Source organism: Salvelinus alpinus, chromosome 4, assembly GCF_045679555.1.
Source record: "Salvelinus alpinus chromosome 4, SLU_Salpinus.1, whole genome shotgun sequence".
Taxonomy (NCBI): domain Eukaryota; kingdom Metazoa; phylum Chordata; class Actinopteri; order Salmoniformes; family Salmonidae; genus Salvelinus; species Salvelinus alpinus.
In genome coordinates this window covers 60017190-60044441 of record NC_092089.1, presented here as the reverse complement: position 1 = coordinate 60044441, position 27252 = coordinate 60017190, and the positions used below count along the sequence as shown (strand labels likewise).

General features: G+C 41.6%; 1 long non-coding RNA gene across 1 annotated transcript in view; it reads left to right on the top strand.

The window, feature by feature from the left end:
- LOC139574043 (uncharacterized) overlaps positions 1–25639 on the top strand; it is a 128042-nt gene extending 102403 nt beyond the window's left edge. Inside the window, exon 3 of the long non-coding RNA XR_011674696.1 lies at positions 25490–25639. This is a non-coding gene — a long non-coding RNA (uncharacterized lncRNA). The remainder of the gene's footprint in view (positions 1–25489) is intronic.
- Positions 25640–27252: the final 1613 nt, after the last annotated feature.

Sequence of the window (27252 nt, the reverse complement as noted above, 5' to 3'; positions counted from 1 at the left end):
GAGTACAATGTATACATATGAGATGAGAAATGTAGGGTATGTAAACATTATATAAAGTGGCATTGTATAAAGTGGCTAGTGATACATTTATTACATACATTTTTCATTATTAAAGTGGCTAAAGATGAGTCAGTATGTTGGCAGCAGCCACTCAATGTTAGTGATGGCTGTTTAACAGTCTGATGGCCTTGAGATAGAAGCTGTTTTTCAGTCTCTCGGTTCCCGCTTTGATGCAACTGTACTGACCTCGCCTTCTGGATGATAACGGGGTGAACAGGCAGTGGCTCGGGTGGTTGTTGTCCTTGATCTTTTTGGCCTTCCTGTGACATCGGGTGGTGTAGTCCTGAAGAGCAGGTAGTTTGCCCCCGGTGATGAATTGTGCAGACCTCACTACCCTCTGGAGAGGCTTACGGTTGTGGGCGGAGCAGTTGCCGTACCAGGCGGTGATACAGCCCGACAGGATGCTCTCGATTGTGCATCTGTAAAAGTTTGTGAGTGTTTTTGGTGACAAGCTGAATTTCTTCAGCCTCCTGAGGTTGAAGAGGCGCAGCTGCGCCTTCTTCACCACGCTGTCTGTGTGGGTGGGCCATTTCAGTTTGTCCGTGATATGTACGCCGAGGAACTTAAAACTTTCCACCTTCTCCACTACTGTCCCGTCGATGTGGATAGGGGGCTGCTCCCTCTGCTGTTTCCTGAAGTCCATGATCATCTCCTTAGTTTTTTTGACATTGAGTGTGAGGTTATTTTCCTGACACCACACTCCGAGGGCCCTCACCTCCTCCCTGAAGGCCGTCTCGTCATAGTTGGTAATCAAGCCTACCACTGTGGTGTCGTCTGCAAACTTGAGGATTGAGTTGGAGGCGTGCATGGCCACGCAGTCATGGGTGAAAATGGAGTACAGGAGACGGCTGAGAATGCACACTTGTGGGGCCCCAGTGTTGAGTATCAGCAGGGTGGAGATTTTGTTTTCTACCTTCACCACTAGGGGGAGGCCCGTCAGAAAGTCCAGAACCCAGTTGCACAGGGTGGGGTCAAGACCCAGGGTCTCGAGCTTAATGACGAGTTTGGAGGTTACTATGGTGTTAAATGCTGAGCTGTAGTTGATGAACAGCATTCTTACATAGGTATTCCTCTTGTCCAGATGGGTTAGGGCAGTGTGCAATGTGATTGCGATTGTGTCGTCTGTGGACCTATTGGTGCGGTAAGCAGATTGGAGTGGGTCTAAGGTGTCAGGTAGGGTGGAGGTGATATGGTCCTTGACTAGTCTCTCAAAGCACTTCATGATGACAGAAGTGAGTGCTACGGGGCGATAGTCATTTAGCTCAGTTACCTTCGCTTTCTTGGGAACAGGAACAATGGTGGCCCTCTTGAAGCATGTGGGAACAGCAGACTGGGATAAGGAGTGATTGAATATGTACGTAAACACACCAGCCAGCTGGTCTGCTCATGCTCTGAGGACGCGGCTGGGGATGCCGTCTGGGCCGGCAGCCTTGCGAGGGTTAACACGTTTAAATGTTTTACTCACATTTGCTCACACTCACAAGGAGAGCCCGCAGGTTTTGGTAGAGGGCCGTGTCAGTGGCACTGTGTTGTCATCAAAGCGAGCAAAATAGTTGTTTAGTTTGTCTGGGAGCAAGACATCGTGGTCCGCGACGCGGCTGGTTTTCCTTTTGTAGTCCGTGATTGACTGTAGACCCTGCCACATACCTCTCGTGTCTGAGCCTTTGAATTGCGACTCTACTTTGTCTCTATACTGACGCGTAGCTTGTTTGATTGCCTTGCGGAGGGAATAGCTACACTGTTTGTATTCGGTCATGTTTCCGGTCACCTTGCCCTGATTAAAAGCAGTGGTTTGCGCTTTCAGTTTTGCGCGAATGCTGCCATTAATCCACTGTTTCTGGTTGGGGAATGTTTTAATAGACGCTGTGGGTACAACATCACCGATGCACTTTCTAATAAACTCGCTCACCGAATCAGCGTATTCATCAATGTCATTGTCCGACGCTATGCGGCACACATCCCAGCCCACGTGATCGAAGCAATCCTGAAGCGTGGAATCCGATTGTTCGGACCAGCGTTGAACAGACCTGAGCACGGGCGCTTCCTGTTTTAGTTTCTGTCTATAGGTTGGGAGTAACAAATTGGAGTCGTGGTCAGATTTTCCGAAAAGAGGGCGGGGGAGGACTTTATATGCATCACGGAAGTTAGAAAAACAATGATCCAGGGTTTTGCCAGCCCGGATTGCACATGCGATATGCTGATAAAATTTAGGGAGCCTTGTTTTCAGATTAGCCTTGCTAAAATCCCCAGCTACAATAAGTGCAGCCTCAGGATATGTGGTTTCCAGTTTACATAGAGTCAATTGAAGTTCTTTCAGGGCCGTCGATGTGTCTGATTGGGGCGGGATATACACGACTGTGATTATGATCGAAGAGAATTCTCTTGGTAGATAATGCGGTCGACATTTGATTGTAAGGAATTCTAGGTCAGGTGAACAAAAGGACATGAGTTCCTGTATGTTGTTATGATCGCACCACGTCTTGTTAATAATAAGGCATTCACCCCCACCCTTCTTCTTACCAGAGAGATGTTTGTTTCTGTCGGCGTGATGCGTGCCAGGTGGCTGTACCGACTCTGATGACGTATCCCGAGTGAACCATGTTTCCATTAAACAAAGAACGTTAAATCTCTGATGTCTCTCTGGAAGGCAACCCTTGCTCGGATTTCGTCTACCTTGTTGTCAACATTGGCGGTAGAATGCTCGGGAGCGGTGCCCGTCTACGGAGCCTGACCAGAAGACCACTCCGTCTACCCCTTATGTGGTGCTGTTGTTTTGGGTCGCCGGCTGGGATCCAATCCATTGTCCTGGGTGGTGGACCAAACAGAGGATCCGCTTCAGGAAAGTCGTATTCCTGGTCGTAATGTTGGTGAGTTGACGTTGCTCCTATGTCCAATAGTTCCTCCCGACTGTATGTAATAAAACCTAATATTTCCTGGGGTAACAATGTGAGAAATAACATATAAAAAAACTAAAACTGCATAGTGTCCTAGGAACGCGAAGCGAGGCGGCCATCTCTGTCGGCGCCGGAAGAAGTATATCCTGGATATCCTGAATGGTTTTGTGATACTCTCAAATTTCATAACTGTTTTATAACACCTCACTTTGAGTGTGTTTGTAAATTCACTCTGGAGTGCCCTCTGGGTAGTTTGTTTGTAAATTCAGAGCGTTTCACTCTCTGAACGTTCAGAGCACACACTGGACACTCTGGCGGAGGAGTAGGGTTGATCCAAACGTTCTGACCTCACAATGGCAGTCAAGGTTAAAGTTGGCTAGCTTGGGAGCTACTTCCAGACACAAATAAGAGAACACCTAACTCTGACCATTTTACTCACACTAGCAGAGGTGGTAAAGCTGTTTTCATGTTGTCTAGAGCGTTGTTGACTGTATCTGTGCTGCCGGATCAATTTTATTACGTTATTTTGCTGACGTTTACTGTCACCAGTTATATTCAAACAGGTGTTTCGCAGTCATAAAATAATCAGAATCTGCGCTGAATTTACGAACGCACTCTTTAAGTTGTCTGTGCACACTCTATAATGGCATATGACATGGTTACCATTCAATGTAATAATGTGATGTAGAGTGTCATGACAAGACTTTCATTCATGTGTTAAACTGTTATTTATTGAATAATTACCTACTATGTTTAATTTTTACCAGATTAAATTAATCATGTAACAATTAACTCATTAGGAATTTGGGGCACTACGGAAGAAGTTGATTAAGGGTACTTTTTGGAATTTGTCGAACGGAACACGGCTTTGATTTTCTGAACATAATGCGCAACCCAAATAGCGTTTTTTTGTGTTAAAAGTAATATTTATCGAACAAAAATAACATTTGTTGTGTAACTGGGAGTCTCGTGAGTGGAAACATCCGAAGATTATCAAAGGTAAGCGATTCATTTAATTGCTTTTCTGACTTTCGTGACCAAGCTAACCAAGCTAATATAAGGCTAGCTGTTGTAGCATTGAAAGCTACACTCACAAAAGCTTGGATTTCTTTCGCTGTAAAGTATATTTTCAAAATCTGACACGATAGGTGGATTAACAACAAGCTAAGCTGTGTTTTGGTATATTTCTTTTGTGATTGCATGATTATAAATATTTTGTGTATAAAAAAACTTTATGAAATTGAGCCGGCAGCACAGTTACAGTCAGCAACGCTCTAAACAATATGAAAACAGCCTTACCACCTCTGCTAGTGTGAGTTATGGTATAACATGTAAGAAAATAGTTAGAATGGTTGTTGAAGATGACTGTTCATCCTGTTGTCTTTATGCTCTAATGTCAACTGTTAATATCAACTGCAATTACACAGTCTGCATGACAACTTATGTCATATATTATTCAATGCTACATAATTATCTACATACCAGATGTTATAACAGGGCTTTATATAATTTACCAAATTCTGTCATAATTCACCTGTGAGGATCTTGGTGAATGGAATCTCTGTCACAGAAGGTTTTGCCGCTCAAAAAACTCTAACGTCCAACAGTGATCACTGGGACAATATATTTCAACATCCGAATTTGGAGAATGATGAGAGATCGAATATGGGAAATGAATGTCTATTTTGTGATCTCATTAAAAATGGTGTAAAAAAATATTGTAACTTGAAGAGCTTTCACACTGTGTATATCAGGTTTACATCCTTTACGGTGTGTAGGAAATATCGACGATGAAGAGAATAATTTGGTTAAGATAGGAATGTGATTTTAGTTTTCTAACGAGTTCATCGTTTTTGATGATGTTTTGCCGCGTAACTAACCACGTCCGAGGGAGCTTAGAGAGCGTGTCAGTATGACAGAAATGCCGCTTTTTACCCAAGTGTATAAAAGATTGAGTTAAGACAGAACATAACAGACTAGAAGGACCACAAGCTGCAGCTAGGTCTCATTTTCCCAAATATATCCAAGTGCTGTCTCTCTTTCTCTCTTTCTCTCTCTCTCTTTAACTCTCCATCTTTCGTAAGAAGTGTCATATTGTGTTAGTCTGCTAGGGACCTGTTTTCATCGTGTTAAGTTTCTAATCAATAACCTATACCGTGTGTGTGTGTATCCTGTGTTATCATTTAGTTTGTTAGTAAATATATAATAAAATATATTTGTGTGGTACGGAATGATAAGTAAGACTCAGGTTTGTGCAGATTCAAGAAGTCTGTGACATTCAGAATGAGACTGATATGAGGTAATGATTAATAAGTGACTGTTATCGATATATAACCTATATATATTCTTGAGTTTAATTCGGGAGTTGGTAACTCATTAATGGTCGTAGAAACATGTCAAATGTTTTTTATAGTCAATCCTCAGATTGTTTTTAACAATGAATATCGATAATATTTCACCCGGATCATAACCTATTCATTAAGAGACAAAAGGAAAATGGGGTGCCCCTCTCTCGCGTGCAGGAAATAGTCAGAGGACACCTGACTACTTTTGAAAAAACTCGCTCATTTTTCAAAATAAAAGTCTGAAACTATGTCTAAAGCCTGGTCACAGCCCGAGGAAGCCATTGGAAAAGGAATCTGGTTGATACCCCTTTAAATGGAGGTTAGACGGGCCAGGGAACACAGATTTCTTTTTTTAAATATCACTTCCGGGTTACATTTTCTCAGGTTTTCACTTGCAGAATAAGTATTGTTATACCCACAGATAAAATTTTGACAGTTTTGGAAACTTTGGAGTGTTTTCTATCCTAATCTATATATGCATATTCTACGATCTGGGCCAGAGAAAATGTCCGTTTACGTTGGGCACGTTATTTAATAATTTAAAAAAATCTGACCCCTTGCGCTAAGAAGTTAACTGACTTGCCAAGTTAAATAAAGGTTAAAGAAATAACTTGTTACTATTTAAAACTACTTATGACAGCTTATGACACATGTTCTAATGTGTTATATAACTGTTATAAAGACTGTTATAAAGTGTTACTATACTTATTATAGAATTCTATAGAAATCTGTAGAAACTGTAGAAACTGTAGAATACTATACCATACTTTAATATCCTTCCATTGTGTAGTACTTCCTATATAATTGTGTAGTACACTGCAGAATACACTACACACAGTAGTATCCCTTGATCATGTGTAGTACTTACTATAGAATTTTGTAGTATACTGGAGAATACTAAAATATAGTCTGTTGTTGTATGTGTTGAACTGCTTTGCTTTATTCGTGGCCAGGTCGCAGTTGTAAATGAGAACTTGTTCTCAACTTGCCTACCTGGCTAAATAAAGGTGACATAAAAAATAAATAAATAAATAGAGTATCTCATGATATACTGTAGACAACACAATTTACCAAGAGAGTTTTCATCTATATTCTTCATAGCTGTCTATTTACCACCACAAACCGATGCTGGCACTAAGACTGCACTCAACGAGCTGTATAGGGCCATAAACAAACAAGAAAAGGATCATGTGGAGGCGGCGCTCCTAGTGCCCGGGGACTTTAATGCATGGAAACTTAAATCCGTTTTACCTAATTTCTACCTGCATGTTAAATGTGAAACCTGAGGGTAAAAAAACTCTAGACAACCTTTACTCCACACACAGAGACCCGTACAAAGCTCTCCCTCCCCCTCCATTTGGCAAATCTGCTCTCATGCATGTTTCAGCGTTACTTGCCTCGAAGCGAGCATAGAAGTAGTTTAGCTCATCTGGTAGGTTTGTGTCACTGGGCAGCTCTCGACTGTCCTTCCCTTTGTAGTCTGTAACAGTTTTTAAGCCCTGTCACATCCGACGAGCGTCGGAGCAGGTGTAGTACGATTCGATCTTAGTCCTGTATTGACACTTTGACTGTTTTATGGTTCATCGGAGGGCATAGTGTTACGAATCCCGCCGAAGATGGTGCCTCTTCCCGTTCGGGCGGCGCTCGGCGGTCGTCGTCTCCGGCCTACTAGCTGCCACCGATCCCATCACCTTTTCTGTTTCATTTAGTTTTGTCTGATTTGTTGCACCTGTTTCGTGTTTAGGTTTATTGTGGGCTATTTAAACCCAGTTGGCCCGACGACTTTTGTGCGGGCTTGTTTTTCTGTTTGTGGTGTTCGTTATTTCTTGTGGTGTCTGTTCCAAGTAGATTTTGTCCTGTTTGTTTTGGACTGTTTCTTGACGCGCCCTCGTATGTATGGCGTAGCCGTCTCGCTGTATCTCTTTGGAAAATTAAATCCACTTGCTTTTGAACTACCCTGCTCTCTGCGCCTGACTCCTTCATCACCACTCTTGGAAATGTGACACATAGTGGGATGTCTTATAAGCTTCCGGGTTAGAGTCCCACTCCTTAATGAACCTTTTCTCAATATAGGGGGTGCTGTTTCAACGTTAGCATTTATCGTCTCCAAATTAAACTGCCTCATACTCAATTCTTGCTCGTACAATATGCATATTATTGTTATTATTGGATAGAAAACACTCTCTAGTTTCTATAGCCGTTTGAATTATGTCTCTGAGTGAAACAGAACTCATTCTACAGCACTTTTCCTGATATGGAGTGAGATTTCAGAAATTTTGGCCTCTGGTCCCAGGTCAGTTTTAAAGTCCCTGTAAATCCTATGAGGATACAAACACTGCCCATGCCTTCCTCTAGATGTCAGTAAGAGGTGACAATTTGAATGGAGTCGATTGCGCAATCAGGGCCAGTATAAAACGCGAAAGACCGGATGTACCGTTCTTTTCCTGCTGCGCCTGACGCAAGATGGACGTCGGACTCTCTCTCTTTCCAAGCGTTGGTTTAGCCACTTATATATCGCCGGTCATGTTTTTACTCGTTATAGGTGTTAAAAACATCATAAGGTAGTTAATTTAAACCGTTTTATAGCAATTTATATCCGTTTAGTGCGATTTTGAGGCATTGCTTTGTGATGCACTTTGAAGCGCCGGGCACGTTTCGGGGTCCCGGTCGAACGTTAGTGGGCATTTCGACGGACAAGACGACATCTTTCGACCAAAAGAAGATTAGACCCAAGAAAGGATACATTGCCAAAGATACTGATGGAAGAACAGCTCACAGTAAGAACTATTTATGATGATAAATCGCTGTTCTGTTGAAAAATTTTAAACGCATATATTGCCATTTTGTTATGTGTAGCTTCGCTTGGCGGACCCGGTATTGCACAGTAAGGATAATTTTAGAAATGTAAGTCAGCGATTGCATTAAGAACTAATTTGTCTTTCGATTCCTGTCAACCCTGTATTTTTTAGTCAAGTTTATGATTAGCTATCGATTAGACTAGATCACTCTCAAAGATAGCGCCCAACATTTTCAGGCCAGTTTTGCTACTATTCTCATTGTATAACCACGTTTTTTTGTAGCTAAATATGCACATTTTCGAACAAACTCTATATGTATTTTGTAATATGATGTTACAGGAGTGTCATCGGAAGAATTCTGAGAAGGTTAGTGAAAAAATTAATATATTTTGGTGATCATAACGTTATCGCTCCCCTTGCCTTGGATTCATGCTGGGGTAACGTTTGCACATGTGGTATGCTAATATAACGATTTATTGTGTTTTCGCTGTAAAACGCTTAGAAAATCTGAAATATTGTCTGAATTCACAAGATCTGTGTCTTTCCATTGCTATGCTTTGTCTATTTTTATGAAATGTTTTATGATGAGTAAATTGGTAATACACGTTGCTCTCTGTATTTATTCTAGTCGAGTTGTGATGGTGGGTGCAATTGTAAACTATGATTTCTACCTGAAATATGCACATTTTTCTAACAAAAACTATCCTATACAATAAATATGTTATCAGACTGTCATCTGATGAGGTTTTTTCTTGGTTAGTGGCTATCAATATCTTTATTTGGCCGAATTGGTGATAGCTACTGGTGGAGAGAAAAAATGGTGGACAAAGAAAAATGGTGTCTTTTGCTAACGTGGTTAGCTAATAGATTTACATATTGTGTCTTCCCTGTAAAACATTTTAAAAATCAGAAATGATTGCTGGATTCACAAGAAGTGGATCTTTCATCTGGTATCTTGGACTTGTGATTGAATGATATTTAGATGCTACTATTTACTTGTGACGCTATGCTAGCTATGCTATTCAGCTTTTTTACTGGTGGGGGGTGGGGGGTGCTCCCGGATCCGGGTTTCTGACTCGGTAGAAGTTAAAAGCGGCAGCTCTACCCTTTAGCTCAGTGTGGATGTTGCCTGTATTCCATGCCTTCTGGTTGGGGTATGCACGTACCGTCACTGTGGGGACGATGTCATTGATTAACTTATTGATGAAGCCAATGATTGATGTGGTGTACGCTTCAATGCCATCTCCTCCTTAATTATTTGTTATATTTCAAATCTTAAAATTGCATTGTTGGTTAAGGGCTTGTAAGTAATTATTTCGCTGTAAGGTCTACCTACACTTGCAGTATTTGGTACATGTGATAACAACAATTTGATTTGATTTGAAATGATAAGTCAAAGTAGCCTAACACTATTGCTTTAGCGTACACATTGTCAGTTGACGTATGTCATGCTAAATCCTTCTCAAAAAGCTGGGGAGTCTGTTTACCTTTGACGATGAGCATGAGCTCTGTGAAACAGTGACTTGCAGAATAAAACCTTATAAAATCATTGTTCATCACAACATTGCTCTATTAAAAACAATTAAGATAATGTTAGATTATGCAGTGCTAGACACCAGAACATTGACTGGGCTGGGCAGTGAGTGCTCTATGAACAACTCTCTGCTCTCTGTCCAGGACTGAGCAATGTGCTCTGTCTGTGACGTCAGCATTCAGCTCCCAAGGCAAACCCTGCTGCTGCATGACTGATCCTAACGAACATCAACACTGTGACCTACAGTTCTTTCTCTCTGTGTATTCTAAAACCCGTCTGCTCCTCTCACTGCTCCTCTCCTTAATGACGTTTGTGTATGCTACAAAATCAGACTGGGATGGGATTGAAGACACAATGGTATTCATTTTCTCCCTCTCCTCACCCAAAGTTGGAAAGGTAATATGCTAAATATGATTGTCAGTTGTATGACTGTTATTAAAAACTGTCTCTTGGTCCCTCCACTACAGGGAGATGAGAGTAAATACACTTACTATCACAGTGACAGAGAATTAGCTAACAGAGACAAATAACCCTGGTCGTTGCTTAGTAACTGTTCTACAATGTGGTAAAGAGCAGATGGAGGTCCATGTGTGTTGTGTTCTTCAAATCCCTCATGGAGTGATTGAGAGAAATGCACCAGGAAGCACAACATAGTGAGGTTTGGCAACCCTAGTGAGACGGTCAGATTCCGTAATAGCTTCACTGTTAAAATAGAAAGACTCAAAACACCATCATTGTGAAGTGAAACCATGAAAAATAGTGCACCTAAGGTGAGGTTTGATGTATGGAGGGTGTTTTAATGCACATCCAATGTAAGTGTTATAATACACTGAATGTATTTCAAAACAGAAAGGAACTACTCTGAAACACCAGTGGTTCTTCAATCTGAAAATTGGTGTTTTGAGAAAGTCTTGTGAAAAACATTTTTGGTGTTTCTGTGCTCGTAAAAGGCAGCACAACTTCCGGCGCCGAAAAGAGATGGCCGCCTCGCTTCGCGTTCCTTGGAAAATATGCAGTATTTTTTTTTTTCATGTGTTATTTCTTACATCGGTACCCCAGGTAATCTTAGGTTTCATTACATACAGTCGGGAGGAACTACTGAATATACGATTAACGTCAACTCATCATCGTTCCTACCAGGAATATGACTTTCCCGAAACGGATCCAGTGTTTTGCCTTCCACCCAATACAATGGAACTGATCCCAGCCGGCGACCCTGTGCGACGCCGAAAAAGGGGCAAACGAGGCGGTCTCGTGGTCAGGCTTCGGAGACGGGCACATCGCGCTCCACTCCCTAGCATACTACTCGCCAATGTCCAGTCTCTTGACAATAAGGTTGACGAAATCCGAGCACGGGTAGCATTCCAGAGAGACATCAGGGATTGCAACGTGCTCTGCTTCACGGAAACATGGCTAACTCAAGAGACGCTAACGGAGTCGGTGCAGCCAGCTGGTTTCTTCATGCATCGCGCCGACAGAAACAAACATCTTTCCGGTAAGAAGAGGGGCGGGGGGGTATGCCTTATGATTAACGAGACGTGGTGTGATCATCATAACAACACACAGGAACTCAAGTCATTCTGTTCACCTGATCTAGAACTCCTCACAATCAAATGTCGACCGCATTATCTACCAAGGGAATTCTCTTCAATCATAATCACAGCCGTATATATTCCCCCCCAAGCAGACACATCGATGGCCCTGAACGAACTTTATCTGACTCTTTGTAAACTGGAAACCACACACCCTGAGGCTGCATTCATCGTAGCTGGGGATTTTAACAAGGCTAATCTAAAAACAAAACTCCCTAAATTCTATCAGCATATCGATTGTGCTACCAGGGCTGGAAAAACCCTAGATCATTGTTATACTAATTTCCGCGACGCATATAAGGCCCTCCCCCGCCCCCCTTTCGGAAAAGCTGACCACGACTCCATTTTGTTGATTCCAGCCTACAAACAGAAACTCAAACAACAAGCTCCCGCGCTCAGGTCTGTTCAACGCTGGTCCGACCAATCTGAATCCACGCTTCAAGACTGCTTCGATCACGCGGATTGGAATATGTTCCGCATTGCGTCCAACAACAATATTGACGAATATGCTGATTCGGTGAGCGAGTTCATTAGGAAGTGCATTGACGATGTCGTACCCACAGCAACGATTAAAACATTCCCAAACCAGAAACCGTGGATTGACGGCAGCATTCGCGTGAAACTGAAAGCGCGAACCACTGCTTTTAACCAGGGCAAGGTGACCGGAAGCATGACCAAATACAAACAGTGTAGCTATTCTCTCCGCAAGGCAATCAAACAGGCTAAGTCCCAGTACAGAGACAAAATCGAGTCGCAATTCAACAGCTCAGACACAAGAGGTATGTGGCAGGGTCTACAGTCAATCACGGATTACAAAAAGAAAACCAGCCCCGTCGCGGACCAGGATGTCTTGCTCCCAGACAGGCTAAACAACTTTTTTGCCCGCTTTGAGGACAATACAGTGCCACTGACACGGCCCCCTACCAAAACCTGCGGGCTCTCCTTCACTGCAGCCGAGGTGAGTAAAACATTTAAACGTGTTAACCCTCGCAAGGCTGCAGGCCCAGACGGCATTCCCAGCCGCGTCCTCAGAGCATGCGCAGACCAGCTGGCTGGTGTGTTTACGGACATATTCAATCAATCCTTATCCCAGTCTGCTGTTCCCACATGCTTCAAGAGGGCCACCATTGTTCCTGTTCCCAAGAAAGCTAAGGTAACTGAGCTAAACGACTACCGCCCCGTAGCACTCACTTCCGTCATCATGAAGTGCTTTGAGAGACTAGTCAAGGACCATATCACCTCCACCCTACCGGACACCCTAGACCCACTCCAATTTGCTTACCGACCCAATAGGTCCACAGACGACGCAATCGCAACCACACTGCACACTGCCCTAACCCATCTGGACAAGAGGAATACCCATGTGAGAATGCTGTTCATCGATTACAGCTCAGCATTTAACACCATAGTACCCTCCAAACTCGTCATCAAGCTCGAGACCCTGGGTCTCGACCCCGCCCTGTGCAACTGGGTCCTGGACTTCCTGACGGGCCGCCCCCAGGTGGTGAGGGTAGGTAACAACATCTCCACCCCGCTGATCCTCAACACTGGGGCCCCACAAGGGTGCGTTCTGAGCCCTCTCCTGTACTCCCTGTTCACCCACGACTGCGTGGCCATGCACGCCTCCAACTCAATCATCAAGTTTGCGGATGACACTACAGTGGTAGGCTTGATTACCAACAACGACGAGACGGCCTACAGGGAGGAGGTGAGGGCCCTCGGAGTGTGGTGTCAGGAAAATAACCTCACACTCAACGTCAACAAAACAAAGGAGATGATTGTGGACTTCAGGAAACAGCAGAGGGAGCACCCCCCTATCCACATCGACGGGTCAGTAGTGGAGAAGGTGGAAAGTTTTAAGTTCCTCGGTGTACACATCACGGACAAACTGAATTGGTCCACCCACACAGACAGCGTTGTGAAGAAGGCGCAGCAGCGCCTCTTCAACCTCAGGAGGCTGAAGAAATTCGGCTTGTCACCAAAAGCACTCACAAACTTCTACAGATGCACAATCGAGAGCATCCTGTCGGGCTGTATCACCGCCTGGTACGGCAACTGCTCCGCCCACAACCGTAAGGCTCTCCAGAGGGTAGTGAGGTCTGCAGAACGCATCACCGGGGGCAAACTACCTGCCCTCCAGGACACCTACACCACCCGATGTCACAGGAAGGCCATAAAGATCATCAAGGACAACAACCACCCAAGCCACTGCCTGTTCACCCCGCTATCATCCAGAAGGTGAGGTCAGTACAGGTGCATCAAAGCAGGGACCGAGAGACTGAAAAACAGCTTCTATCTCAAGGCCATCAGACTGTTAAACAGCCACCACTAACATTTAGCGGCCGCTGCCAACATACTGACTCAACTCCAGCCACTTTAAAAATGGGAATTGATGGAAATTATGTAAAAATGTACCACTAGCCACTTTAAACAATGCCACTTAATATAATGTTTACATACCCTACATTACCCATCTCATATGTATATACTGTACTCTATATCATCTACTGCATCTTGCCATCTTTATGTAATACATGTACCACTAGCCACTTTAAACTATGCCACTTTATGTTTACATACCCTTCAGTACTCATCTCATATGTATATACCGTACTCTATACCATCTACTGCATCTTGCCATGCCGTTCTGTACCACCACTCATTCATATATCTTTATGTACATATTCTTTATCCCTTTACACTTGTGTGTGTGTATAAGGTAGTAGTTGTGGAATTGTTAGGTTAGATTACTTGTTGGTTATTACTGCATTGTCGGAACTAGAAGCACAAGCATTTCGCTACACTCGCATTAACATCTGCTAACCATGTGTATGTGACTAATAAAATTTGATTTGATTTGATTTGATTTGATTTGACAAAACACAAAAAGTATGTTTTGGCAGACTGTGTCTCTCATAAACTCAAATGGTTTTGAAATGCCAATGGTTTAACAGCGTAAATATTTATATATGATGATATTCAGACAACATTTTAATTAACAATTTAAAGAAGACACTGGGAATTGAATACTTTTCCTATGGTACACAATGGCACTCATTACAGGCTACAGTGTCATAATAAATGTTACAATCAAAAGGTTTTCGGCTACTGTATGTAAGTTATAGCAGAGGTAACATATACAGTATGAAGTGGGCTTTCATGTGAGAAGGTGGATGTAAACTCCTGCTTGTCAAAACCCTGCCTTAGTCCACTCAGCCAGTCATCCGGACTAGTTTGATGTGCTGAACCACCCTTGTAACACTGAGCACATGGGGCCCGATTCAGACTTGAGATATGTAGACATTAAAACCTCTTAGCGCTAGGGGTCAGAATTTTCTTTTTTCTTAAAATAACGTTCCCAAGGTAAACGGACATTTTCTCTGGCCCAGATCGTAGAATATGCATACAATTTACAGATTAGGATAGAAAACACTCCAAAGTTTCCAAAACTGTCAAAATATTTTCTGTGAGTATAACAAAACGTATTCTGCAGACGAAAACCTGTGAAAATTTAACCCGGAAGTGATATTAAAAAAATAATAATTGGTGTTTCCTGGACCGTCTTTCTTCCATTTAAAGGGGTATCAACCAGATTCCTTTTCCAATGGCTTCCTCAGGCTGTGACCAGGCTTTAGACATAGTTTCAGGCTTTTATTTTGAAAAATGAGCGTGATTTTTCAAAAGTAGTCAGGTGTCCTCCGAATAGTTCCTGCGCGCGCGAGAGAAGCTCTCCATTTTCCTTTTCTCTCTTAATGAATAGGTTATGGTCCGGTTGAAATATTATCGATTATGTTTGTTAAAAACAACCCGAGGATTGATTATAAAAAACATTTGACATGTTTCTACGACCATTACGGATACTTTTTGGAATTTGTCGAACGGAACAAGGCTTTGGTTTTCTGAACATGTGATAAAAGTAATATTTATCGAACAAAAAGAACATTTGTTGTGTAACTGGGAGTCTTGTGAGTGCAAACTTCCGAAGATTATCTAAGGTAAGCGATTAATTTTATTGCTTTTCTGACTTTCGTGACCAAGCTAATTTGGGGCTAGCTGTTGTAGCATTGATTGCTACTCTCACAAAAGCTTGGATTTCTTTCGCTGTAAAGTATATTTTCAAAATGTGACACGATAGGTGGATTAACAACAAGCTAAGCTGTGTTTTGGTATATTTCACTTGTGATTGCATGATTATAAATATTTTTTGTAATATATTTGCATTTGGCGCCCTGCAATTCTAGCGGTTGTTTAGGAAAGTGATCCCGCTAACGGGATTCGTAGCGCAGAGAAGTTAACGTGGACTCAATAAAACATGGATTTAAGTTAAAACAAAATAATCCATATTAACCTTTCTAGGACACACGTTCCGCTAGCGGAACCCCCCCCCACAACATTCCGCTGAAAAGGCAGTGCGGGAAATTAAAAAATATTTTTTGAAATTTTTCACACATTAACAAGTCCAACACAGCAAATGAAAGATTAACATCTTGTTAATCTACCAATCGTGTCCGATTTAAAAAATGTTTTACATCGAGAACACAACATATATTTATGTCAGATCACCGCCGAGTCCAAAAAACACACAGCCATTATTCCCAGAGAGTCACAAAAAGCAGAAATAGAGATAAAATGAATCACTATTCTTTGATGATCTTCATCAGATGAATCTCATAGGACATCATGTTACACAATACATGTATGTTTTGTTGATAATGTGCATATTTATATCCAAAAATCTCAGTTTACATTGGCGCCATGTTCAGAAATGCCTCAAAAAAATCCGGAGAAATTGCAGAGAGCCACATCAAATAACGGGAAATACTCGTCATAAACTTTGATGAAAGATCCATGTTTAACTTAGAATTAAAGATATACTTGTTCTTAATGCAACAGCTGTGTCAGATTTCAAAAAAACTTTCCGGAAAAAGCACACCATGCAATAATTTGAAACGGCGCTCAGAAATACACAACATTTCTCCGCCATGTTGGAGTCAACAGAAATACGAAATTACATCATAAATATTCCCCTACCTTTGATGATCTTCATCAGAATGCACTCCCAGGAATCCTAGTTCCACAATAAATTGTTGTTTTGTTTGATAATGTCAAATATTTATGTCAAAATAGCTACTTTTGTTAGCGCGTTTGGAAAACAAATCAAAACTCACGAAGCGCGTTCACTAGTTGCAGACGAACTGTCAAAAAGTTCCGTTACAGTCCGTAGAAACAGTATAGAATCAATCTTTAGGATGTTTTTAACATAAATCTTCAATAATGTTCCAAACGGAGAATTCCTTTGTCTTCAGAAAAGGAAATAGAACGGGAGCTACCTCTCATGTGAATGCACCAGCTCCTGGCACTCTGCCAGACCTCTGACTCAATTTCCTCTCATTCAGCCCCCCTTTCCAGTAGAAGCCTCAAACAAGTTTCTAAAGACGGTTGACATCTAGTGGAAGCCTTAGGAAGAGCAACATGACCAATATCCCACTGTATCTTCAAAAGGGGCTGAGTTGAAAATCGACCAACCTCAGATTTCCCACTTCCTGGTTGGATTTTTTCTCAGGTTTCTGCCTGCCATATGAGTTCTGTTATACTCACAGACATCATTCAAACAGTTTTAGAAACTTCAGAGTGTTTTCAATCCAAATATACTAATAATATGCATATATTAGCAACTGGGACTGAGGAGCAGGCAGTTTACTCTGGGCACCTCTGGGCACCTTATTCATCCAAGCTACTCAATACTGCCCCAGCCATAAGAAGATAAACTGAGTCGTTAATAAAAGTTAACAGAACAAAAAAACAAAAAACAAAATATATAAAATAATCAAAGTGGGTACAAAACCCGTCAAGCACCAACACATAACTTGCACAAACATACAATCAAACAATCACCGACAAGGACATTGTCACGTTCTGACCATAGTTCTTTTGTGTTTTCTTTGTTTTAGTGTTGGTCAGGACGTGAGCTGAGTGGGCATTCTATGTTGTGTGTCTAGTTTTCCGTTTCTATGTTTGGCCTGATATGGCTCTCAATCAGAGGCAGGTGTTAGTCATTGTCTCTGATTGGGAACCATATTTAGGTAGCCTGTTTTGTGTTGGGTTTTGTGGGTGGTTGTCTTCATGTCTTCGTGTGTCTGCACCAGACAGAACTGTTTCGGATTTTCACATTTTGTTGTTTTGTATTTTGTAGTGTTCACGTTTATTGGCTTTAATTAAAAATGATGAACACTAACCACGCTGCGCTTTGGTCCGATCCTTCGTCCACAGAAGAAAGCCGTTACAGACATGAGGGAAAACGGAGGTTTAAATACACATGTAATTGATGGGATTGGAACCAGGTGTGATGGAAGACAAGACAAAACCAATGGAAAATGAAAAATGCCTCGAAGATCGGTGACGTCGACCGCCGAACACCGCTTGAACAAGGAGAGGGGCCAACTTCAGCAGAAGTCGTGACATTAGGGTTGGGGACCATTCCGTCCTGATAGGTCAATAAATAAATATACCTTATTTATAATTAATTTTAAAATGTATATCCCACATTTATAACTGTGTCTGTCACAGCTCCTGCTCACAATCATACATGGGCTCTGGCATTTGCAAACATTTTCTTTTTTCACTCACCACACTTTTCCAATCGCAAAAACATTCACCCCACATATACACCCGCACAAACCGTACATACTGTGCCTTCTTTGTCCTTTGTTTGCTGTATTTTTATCTCTACCGTGTTGATTCCTACCTAATTTCAGGCTTTTGCGTACTTTTGTGTTCCAGTTCCTTATATTTGATGCTGTCTTTATCTATTTAATGCTGTCTTTATCTATTTATAAATACTATAAATAGAAAGTTGAATACTAATTATTGTAATTATTCCCTATCTTGAATGGAATAGTGTATTTGTAGTTTATTTCTTTATCAATTGTTGTATTTTGTTTTCCAGATAATTTTATATTACAATCCCTACAATTAATAATATTGGGTGTTCCATTATTCAACTCCTCTATGGGAACTTTGTATTATTTAGAATAGCCATGGAGTAGTCTTGGTGTCTCGAAACAGTTGGTTATCAATGTACAGTTTATCGACTAGGAGCGCTACGCTTTCCCTTTTAGTCTATTCACTTTGAAGAGTTGGTACAGAACTTTGCAATTTCCTTCAGGGACTGATCATTCATGCCTATTTTCGTGCCAGCGAGTCTTTTGCCCAGGTAAAAAAAATTATATGTATCCTTAAGAATGCAAATTTGGCAATGATTGGGCGCTCGTATCACTGTCCTCTCGGTCCGAAATAATGTACACGTTCGGGTTTGAGTTTGTCGACAGTATCGTCTGTGATCTGTAGTGCATTAACCTCTACTGCCTCAGAAACCCGGATCCGGGAGCACCCCCCACACACTGATTAGCATAGCTAGCATAGCTTCACAAGTAAATAGTAGCATCTAAATATCATTAAATCACAAGTCCAAGACACCAGATGAAAGATACAGATCTTGTGAATAAAGCCACCATTTCAGATTTTTAAAATGTTTTACAGGGAAGACAAAATATGTAAATCTATTAGCTAAACACGTTAGCAAAATACACCACTTTTCTAACTCCATCAGTTTCTTACTCCTTCAGGTGCTATCACCAATTCGGCTAAACTAAGATATTGATAGCCACTAACCAAGAAAAAAACTCATCAGATGACAGTCTGATAACATATTTATGGTATAGGATAGGTGTTGTTAGAAAAAAGTGCATATTTCAGGTAGAAATCACAGTTTACAATTGCACCGACCATCACAAATCGACTAGAATTACTAGATAGAGCAACGTGTATGACCAATTTACTCATCATAAAACATTTCATAAAAATAGACAAAGCATAGCAATGGAAAGACCCAGTTCTTGTGATTTCAGACCATATTTCAGATTTTCTAAGCGTTTTTCAGCGAAAACACAATAAATCGATAAGTTAGCATACCACATGTGCAAACGTTACCAGAGCATCGATTCCAGCCAAAGAGCGCTATAACGTAATCACCGCCAAAATATATTAATTTTTTCACTAACCTTCTCAGAATTCTTCCGATGACACTCCTGTAACATCATTTTACAACATACATATACAGTTTGTTCGAAAAGGTGCATATTTAGCCATACAAAACCGTGGTTATACAATGGAAATAGTCACAACTCAAGCCTCAAAATGAGGAACGTCAGCTTTCAGAGTGATCTAGTTTAATCGAAAGCTAATCATATACTTGACTAAAAAATACAGGGTTGACAGGAATCGAAAGACAAATTAGTTCTTAATGCAACCGCTGATTTACATTTTTAAAATTATCCTTACTTTTCAATACAGGGTTCGCCAAGTGAAGCTATACCAAACAAAATGGCGAAATATGCGTTTAAAATATTTCGACAGAACAACGATTTATCATATTAAATATTGCTTACTTTGAGCTGTTCTTCCATCAGATTCTTGGGCAATGTATCCTTTCTATGTTATAAACGTCTTTTGGTCGATAGATGTCCTCTGTCCTTCGAAATGTCCACCACCAACGACCGACACCCCGAAACGTTTCCAAAGCTAAAAAGTGCACGACAAAGAAATTCCTCAAAATCGCACTAAACGGATATAAATTGCTATAAAACGGTTCAAATTAACTACATTATGATGTTTTTAACAACTATAACGACTGAAAACATGACCGGAGAAATATAACTAGTTAAACAACGATTTGGAATGAGGCAGGTCCGATGTCCATCTTGCTTGTGGCGCGCGGAGAAGAGAGAGAGGTCCTCCCACGTTTTGTGGTTTTATATGGGCTGGGATTGTGCAATAGACTCCATTCAAAACGTGATGACGTACAGACACCCAGAGGAAGACGTAGGCAGTGTCGGTTTCTTCATAGCATTCACTGTCGCCTTAAAAACAGACTCCAGATCAGGGGTAAAAATGTCTGAAATCTGACCCCTGTCATGAAAAGTGCTGTAGATATTGTTCTGTACCACTCAGAGACAAAATTCCAACTTCTATAGAAACTAGAAAGTGTTTTCTATCCAATAATAACAATAATATGCATATTGTACGATCAAGAATTTAGCACGAGGCAGTTTAATTTGGAGACCCAAATATGCTAATGCGGAACAGCACCCCCTATAGTCCCAAGAAGTTAACCAGGGAATCATTCACCACACTCTGAAACTTCACCCTCATTCTCTTTAATACTGGTAACTACCAGCTTTTCTGGTATAGATCTTGTCTGTATTAAAAGTAAGGCTTCTCTCCAAAACATATATTTTTTAAGTTCTTTAACGTCCGTTTCAATAGTATTGACTGCACCTTTTAGTTTGTTTGTTTCTTTCTCCATTGTCACTGCTTTTTTTGTCACTCATCTCGAGGCTCGCCTTCAACTCCTTTATATCTTTACTGACTATTTCAAGAATTTCCTATTTATCATTTATCAACTTTAGCATGTCGGTTTCTAAACTTACCGTTCCAGGTGGTGAAAAGCATTAATCGTCTGTGGTAGCCTAATGGTTAGAGCATTGAGCCAGTAACCAAAAAGCAGATCAAATCCCCGAGCTGACAAGGTAAAAATCTGTTGTTCTGCTCCTGAACAAGAAAGTTAACCCACTGTTCCTAGGCCATCATTGTAAATAAGAACTTCTTCTTAACTGACTTGCCTAGTTAAATAAAGGTAAATATATATATTTATTTTGTGAATTGGTTCTCCATGCTTACTCGCCGACATATTTGGGTGTTGAGTGTGTTGGTAATATTGGTAGATACATTTCTCTAACCTTATAATTCATTTTGTGTTGCTAGTCAGATTGATGGTTATTACCCACGAGTATACAAGTATGTGGAGTGAAGTTGGCTCCTGAGTGGTGCAGCGGTCTAAGTCGCTGCATCTCAGTGCTAGAGGCGTCACTACAGACCCTGGTTTGATTCCAGGTTGTATCACAACTGGCCGTGATTGGGAGTCCCATAGGGTGGTGCACAGCGTCTTTAGGGTTTGGCTGGGGTAGGCTCTCATTTAAAATAAGAATTTGTTCTTAACTGAGTTGCCTAGTTAAATAAAAAAAAATAAAAAAAATGCTAATATTTAGTCAGATATTGAATATAACGTTTTTATCTTGAGGGATTCTTCCCCGCTGTCTTCAGTCCGCCATTATTTGAATTGTTTGAAGCGTCCACACACGTACCAATTGAGCCACTCTGAAAGTGTTTTCTGCTAAAGGGCAGATTGTTTAGCAAAGTCTCCCTGACCAGGGACTATGGATTATACCAACGGCAGCAAGATACATATGCCAAGTGGGGGCTTTAGAGGGCAAGTGGCTATGTTCATTGAGGAACTGCCAAGACATGGCTGAGTCATACATTAATATTAATGCCTGACATGCCTACAGTAGGCTAATAACGTGGTGCAAACATCCATACTGGGTATTACAAAACCAAACACAGGCAGGGATAAGGAGCAGAGCAGGGGTGGGTGGGTGTGTGTGTGTGTGTGTGTGTGTGTGTGTGTGTGTGTGTGTGTGTGTGTGTGTGTGTGTGTGTGTGTGTGTGTGTGTGTGTGTGTGTGTGTGTGCGTGTGTGCGTGCGTGCGTGCGTGCGTGCGTGCGTGCGTGCGTGCGTGCGTGCGTGCGTGCGTGCGTGCGTGCGTGCGTGCGTGCGTGCGTGCGTGCGTGCGTGCGTGCGTGCATGTGTGTGTGATACAGGGAAAGAGTGTGGAGTGGTGAGGGGTCCTGACATCTGCTGTGTGTGTGTGTGCAACTACCTCTCACAGTCTCACGTCAGAATTAAATGTTCATCCATGTTTCTCAAACGTCAAATTTCGAAGTTGCTGCAAATGTAACATTTTGAGGTGTTTAAGGTTAAGTTTAGGCTTAAGTTTAGGCATTAACTCAGAAATCTTAAGGTTAGGCATTAACTCCAAATGGTTAAGGTAAAGGTTAAGATTTGGGACAGGCGGTGCATGTGCGTGTGTGTGAGCGTGTTTGTGTGTGTGTGTGTGTGTGTGTGTGTGTGTGTGTGTGTGTGTGTGTGTGTGTGTGTGTGTGTGTGTGTGTGTGTGTGTGTGTGTGAGCAAGTGTGCGCAAGCAAATTTGAATGTGGAGTAGTGAGAAGTCCTGACATATGGTCAGCGTGGGTGGTGCTGGCTTTGTTGCACAACAACCTCCCAGTCAGATGTGTTCTCACCAGCTCCACAGTCCCTACCACACACACAAACACACGCACACAAACACAGACACACACAGAGCTAAACACATGCAGAACTAATGATTAGAATCTGCCCTGCTCCTTACATAAGGATTATAGAGAATAACAGGGTTTCATCAGAGTGCTGCTATCATCTTAGTGCCATAGGAGACAGTTGAAATGTGTGTGGCGGAAGAATCATAATTAATTAAGTAAAATAGATAATTAAGACGTCTTATCTGCATAATATACTTATATGATATGCTTGTTATTTGAATGTATCCCTTTGGACTCTGGTGTTAGCAGTTGCACTTCCTCCCTCTGCTAGGGCTCAGTCACCTGGGACCCAGAGAGGGGAAGAAATCAGGCTTGTCTTTCACATGTCCCTTGTGCTATGCAGAATATCAGAAAGGAGGACAGGAGGGAACATTGTCTTCATATGTGAATGTCTTTACCTATTTTTAAACCATGTGAAGGGATGGCGTGCTTAATGGGGAACCAATTACTTGTTTCCACAATGTCTGTGCGCCGGTCACTCCCTCCTTTGGCCTTTGGGGAGATAAGGTCTGAGACAAGATGTGTGGGGTAGTGTCTGGAACCATTGTTTGTCATCTCTGATGTAGCATCCTATCCTGGGATAGTGTATGACCTAGAGGCTCACTCCCCTCAGTGAGCTTGTCCAGGTGTGTGGTCAAGAAGGGGTTTTACTTGAGATAGGAGTATGTCGAGTTGACAATTGATTTATGCCATAGAATGAGTTGTTTTTGTGCTATGAAGTACCAGGAACGAGATCAGAGTCTCGTCTTAGGGGCCAAACTGAACAATAAGAACAGTCTTCATAGCAAACGCTATCTGGCTACGGGATACTCCTTTCTCATTTATCAAGTCTCACCTTGTGACCCATTCCACACATCTGTTGTTTGTCATGTAGACTAGGGGGTGGATCTTTGCTATAAACGATTTTAGTAGCCTTTGTGTCGTGGCTCTCAACGAATCATCTGAGGGTGGTTCGTTGACCAGCCATCGCTATTGCAGAGCTCTCACTAATAAAGATTCAGTTTAAGTACAACTCTGACTTGTGTGATAAGTTTGACTCTCCTCATTTGATAATACAGAAATTAACCACCACATGTGACAACTGTGGTTTGCATTGTTGGTCAACACTTCAGTATAAGCACAAAGTGTTGTTTAGGCAAATAATGCTTAATTACTTGGAATTCATTAACTGTAAACACTGGAATATGTTTTGACTGTCTCTAAGGCTGAAATTCAATAGGTGCATTGTTGACAAGCGCACTTTACTTTTAATGGTAATTTAAGATACTATACTGAACAAAAATATAAATGCAACATGTAAAGTGTTTCCATGTTTCATCAGCTGAAATAAAAGATCCCAGAACTGTTCCATACTGTCACGATCGTCGTTCGGTGAAAGAGAGGACCAAGGCGCAGCGTGATATAGATATATCTTCTTTTATTTGAGAAGATGAAAATGAACACAAACACTAATACACACTAAACAAAAACAACAAACGACCGTGAAGCTACAAACGAAAGTGCAGACACAAGCTACTAACGTCAAACATAGACAATTACCCACAACCTACCTAATGCCTATGGCTGCCTTAAATATGGCTCCCAATCAGAGACAACGATAGACAGCTGTCTCTGATTGAGAACCAATCCAGGCAACCATAGACTTACATAAACACCTACACTGAACACAACCCCATGAACTCTACAAAACCCCCTATACAATACAAACACCCTAGACTAGACAAAAAACACACAAACATCCCCCATGTCACACCCTGACCTAACTAAAATAATAAAGAAAACTAAGATAACTAAGGCCAGGGCGTGACACATACGCACAAAATCGTATTTCTTTCAAATTGGTTTCACATAACTCAAGTGAAGGTGGATGGATTATCTTGGATAAGAAGAAATGCTCACAAACAGGGATGTAAACAAAGGAGAAATAAAAGGTGTGGCATATCAAGAAGCCCAACTGGCCTTACAACCGCAGACCACGTGTAACCACACCTGCCCAGGTCCTCCACATCCAGCTTCTTCACCTTCACTTGAGTCATATGAAACCAATAGATTAGGGCCTAATTTATTTATTTCAATTCACTGATTTCCTTATATGAACTGTAACTCAGTAAAATATTGATGCATGTTGCATTTATATTTTTGTTCAGTGTAGTTCATGCTATAAGTAGAGATTTGGTAGCAGTATATGATTATTGAATGGAAATTAATATGCAAGACAAATGCACAAACGAGAGCTGCTCCAATCAGTTTGATCATCCGTTTATCCATGTTGGGGTGATTGCAGCACAGGAATTGATTAATGTTAAGCTTTTTAATTGTAATTTCTGTGATTATACTTAGCAGCAAGCACATGGGATGGGGAATCCAATGCGCTTCCAAAGCAGCAAATACTTGGGAGAATGAGACAAATTGAAAAAAAATAAGTTATTAGTATAATGAAGTTAAAATACAATTGTGTATAAAATACTGAAGACTGTTTTTAATCCCAACACTGAATCCCCTTTTCCAAGTTTTTTATCAATAACATTCATAAAATCAAATAATCTGATGTGTTTTGAATATTCAAACAGCAGGGATTTTGAAACTCATTCCCCCATCTTTCATAATCTTGTCAGAACATAGCCAATTTCATGAATTTGGAAAAAACATTCCCCTCCTCTTAGTAGTCATAGTTACTCAAGTGTACAAGTCATTATGTCCTGCAGCAATATGAATAAGTCAACATGGCTTGAAGCGGGTTGCGTTTAGAATTAATATTTAGATTTATCGATGCAGAGTTAATGGTGATGGTTAGCCTTCTAATACACTTATTGTACAGGGTATGAACAGTATGTAAAGAAACCACACAAACTGAAAAAATCTAAAAGACTCAGTAGATAATATGAGGGTTCAGTGACTAGCCGGAGGAAGATGACACAACAGCACCCTCCTCAGGGGATAGGTACTCAGTGTAAAGCCAATTAGTACACACCTGGGCCCACTAATTGGCTTGGTGTCTCCCTCTATATAGGTGTGCCAGGCTTGAGATGGATTGGGAGCAGACACAGGGACCTGTGAGGACGTCCAACCAACCAACCAACCAACCAACCAACCAACCAACCAACCAACCAACCAACCAACCAACCAACCAACCAACCAACCAACCAACCAACCAACCTCCCTCCCTCCCTCCCTCCCTCCCTCCCTCCCTCCCTCCCTCCCTCCCTCCCTCCCTCCCTCCCTCCCTCCCTCCCTCCCTCCCTCATTCAGAGAAAGCATCTTCATCCGATGTACCTTGGCTCTATGTTAAACAAGGCAGGCTATAGATAGAGGGAAGCGTTCCCCCTGTAAATATGATGTGTAGACAATAGTCTAAAGACAAGGGGAGCCGTTTGTTGTTTTGTGTTCCCTTTTTGGCCACAGCCTTCTGGTCAGCTGCTTAGTTTATGTTTATTATTTTTACGCGGTTGTTTCATTGTTGGATGTTACCTTGTATTGGAATTATTTTGTTGGGCGAAAGAACCTGTTTAGTGACAACGCAACGAAAAGGAACCACAACCACGGCCTCTGGTCTGTTCATTGCATGCCTCCCGCCTGTGTTCGGGTGTTTCGGACTAGCTGATCCGTCACAATAACAAGCAGTTTGATGACTTTGAGATGCTAAGACAAACCTAAACATTTGTCCCACAGCCCTAAATCATGTACATACATCTATAATAAACAGCATAAATTGTATCTAAAAGATTGTCAAATAAAACCGTATGCCTGTGAGGCAACACCTCACAATGCCTTAGGTTCAGACTGTCACTCGTCCTCACTCCAAAAATTACTGCAATATAGGAAATTGTCAGAACACATTTGTTGTGCAGTTTTCGACTTTTGCTTTGTGGGCACCTTCTAAAAGTAAACATCCACTCAAGCATGACATTTCAGCATCTGCTTTAATGTGAACATGAAGAAAATCTGAATGTTTGTGGCAATGTGAGTGCTGAAACATGGTTTTAAGAATAATTATATCAACTATTTGTCTTCCACCACCACTCACCCTCAATAGTGAACACTGGAAGCCTAAAAACGTGTCAGCCCTTAGTCCAAATTAAGTGACTGAACCGTGTCAAAACCCCAGACAACCATAATGTACTATAAATTACGTTATCATCTTGGCACATAATAAGCAGGGCTTGTGTTTCCCGTTTATAAGATATTAATGGGCTAAACTTAGCTGTTCGAATTGTGTATTTCACTTCAAAAGACACCCGCTGGGTCTAGGCGAGGAATTAAAAAGATATTCTAAAAGATAGTGTGCCTTTGTTCAAGTCTGAGGTCTGCGGATAAACCGTATTTAATACTATGAGGACTGAAGGTCTCTGACATCACCAATGTCTGTTTGCTGTGTGATTGTACCCGGGTCACTGACCTTCCGTGCAGCAGAGTGAACCAATGTGACCTAAGTAGCTCTCACGTCTGCACAGGAGGAGGGAGTCCAACAGTTCCAAACATCTCCTCATTCCCAAGCACATTGCGTTGCCCACTGGCCTGTACACAAACCTAGTATACTCCCCACAGAGAGGGAGTGGTATTATGTGGCAGCCTGTTATGGCAGGTTCTATGAGTGAGGAAAGCTTACAGGATGGAGTAATGTGGTACATACAGATACCCTATGTAGCCCTTGCACTATATGTGTTGTCACCTGCTAAATACTCCTGCCATGATTGTAGTATATGTGTCTCTACCTTTTATTGTGTAAATGCTGCTAGTCTTGTCATGCTGGGCTCCCTTGAAAAAGATGCCTCT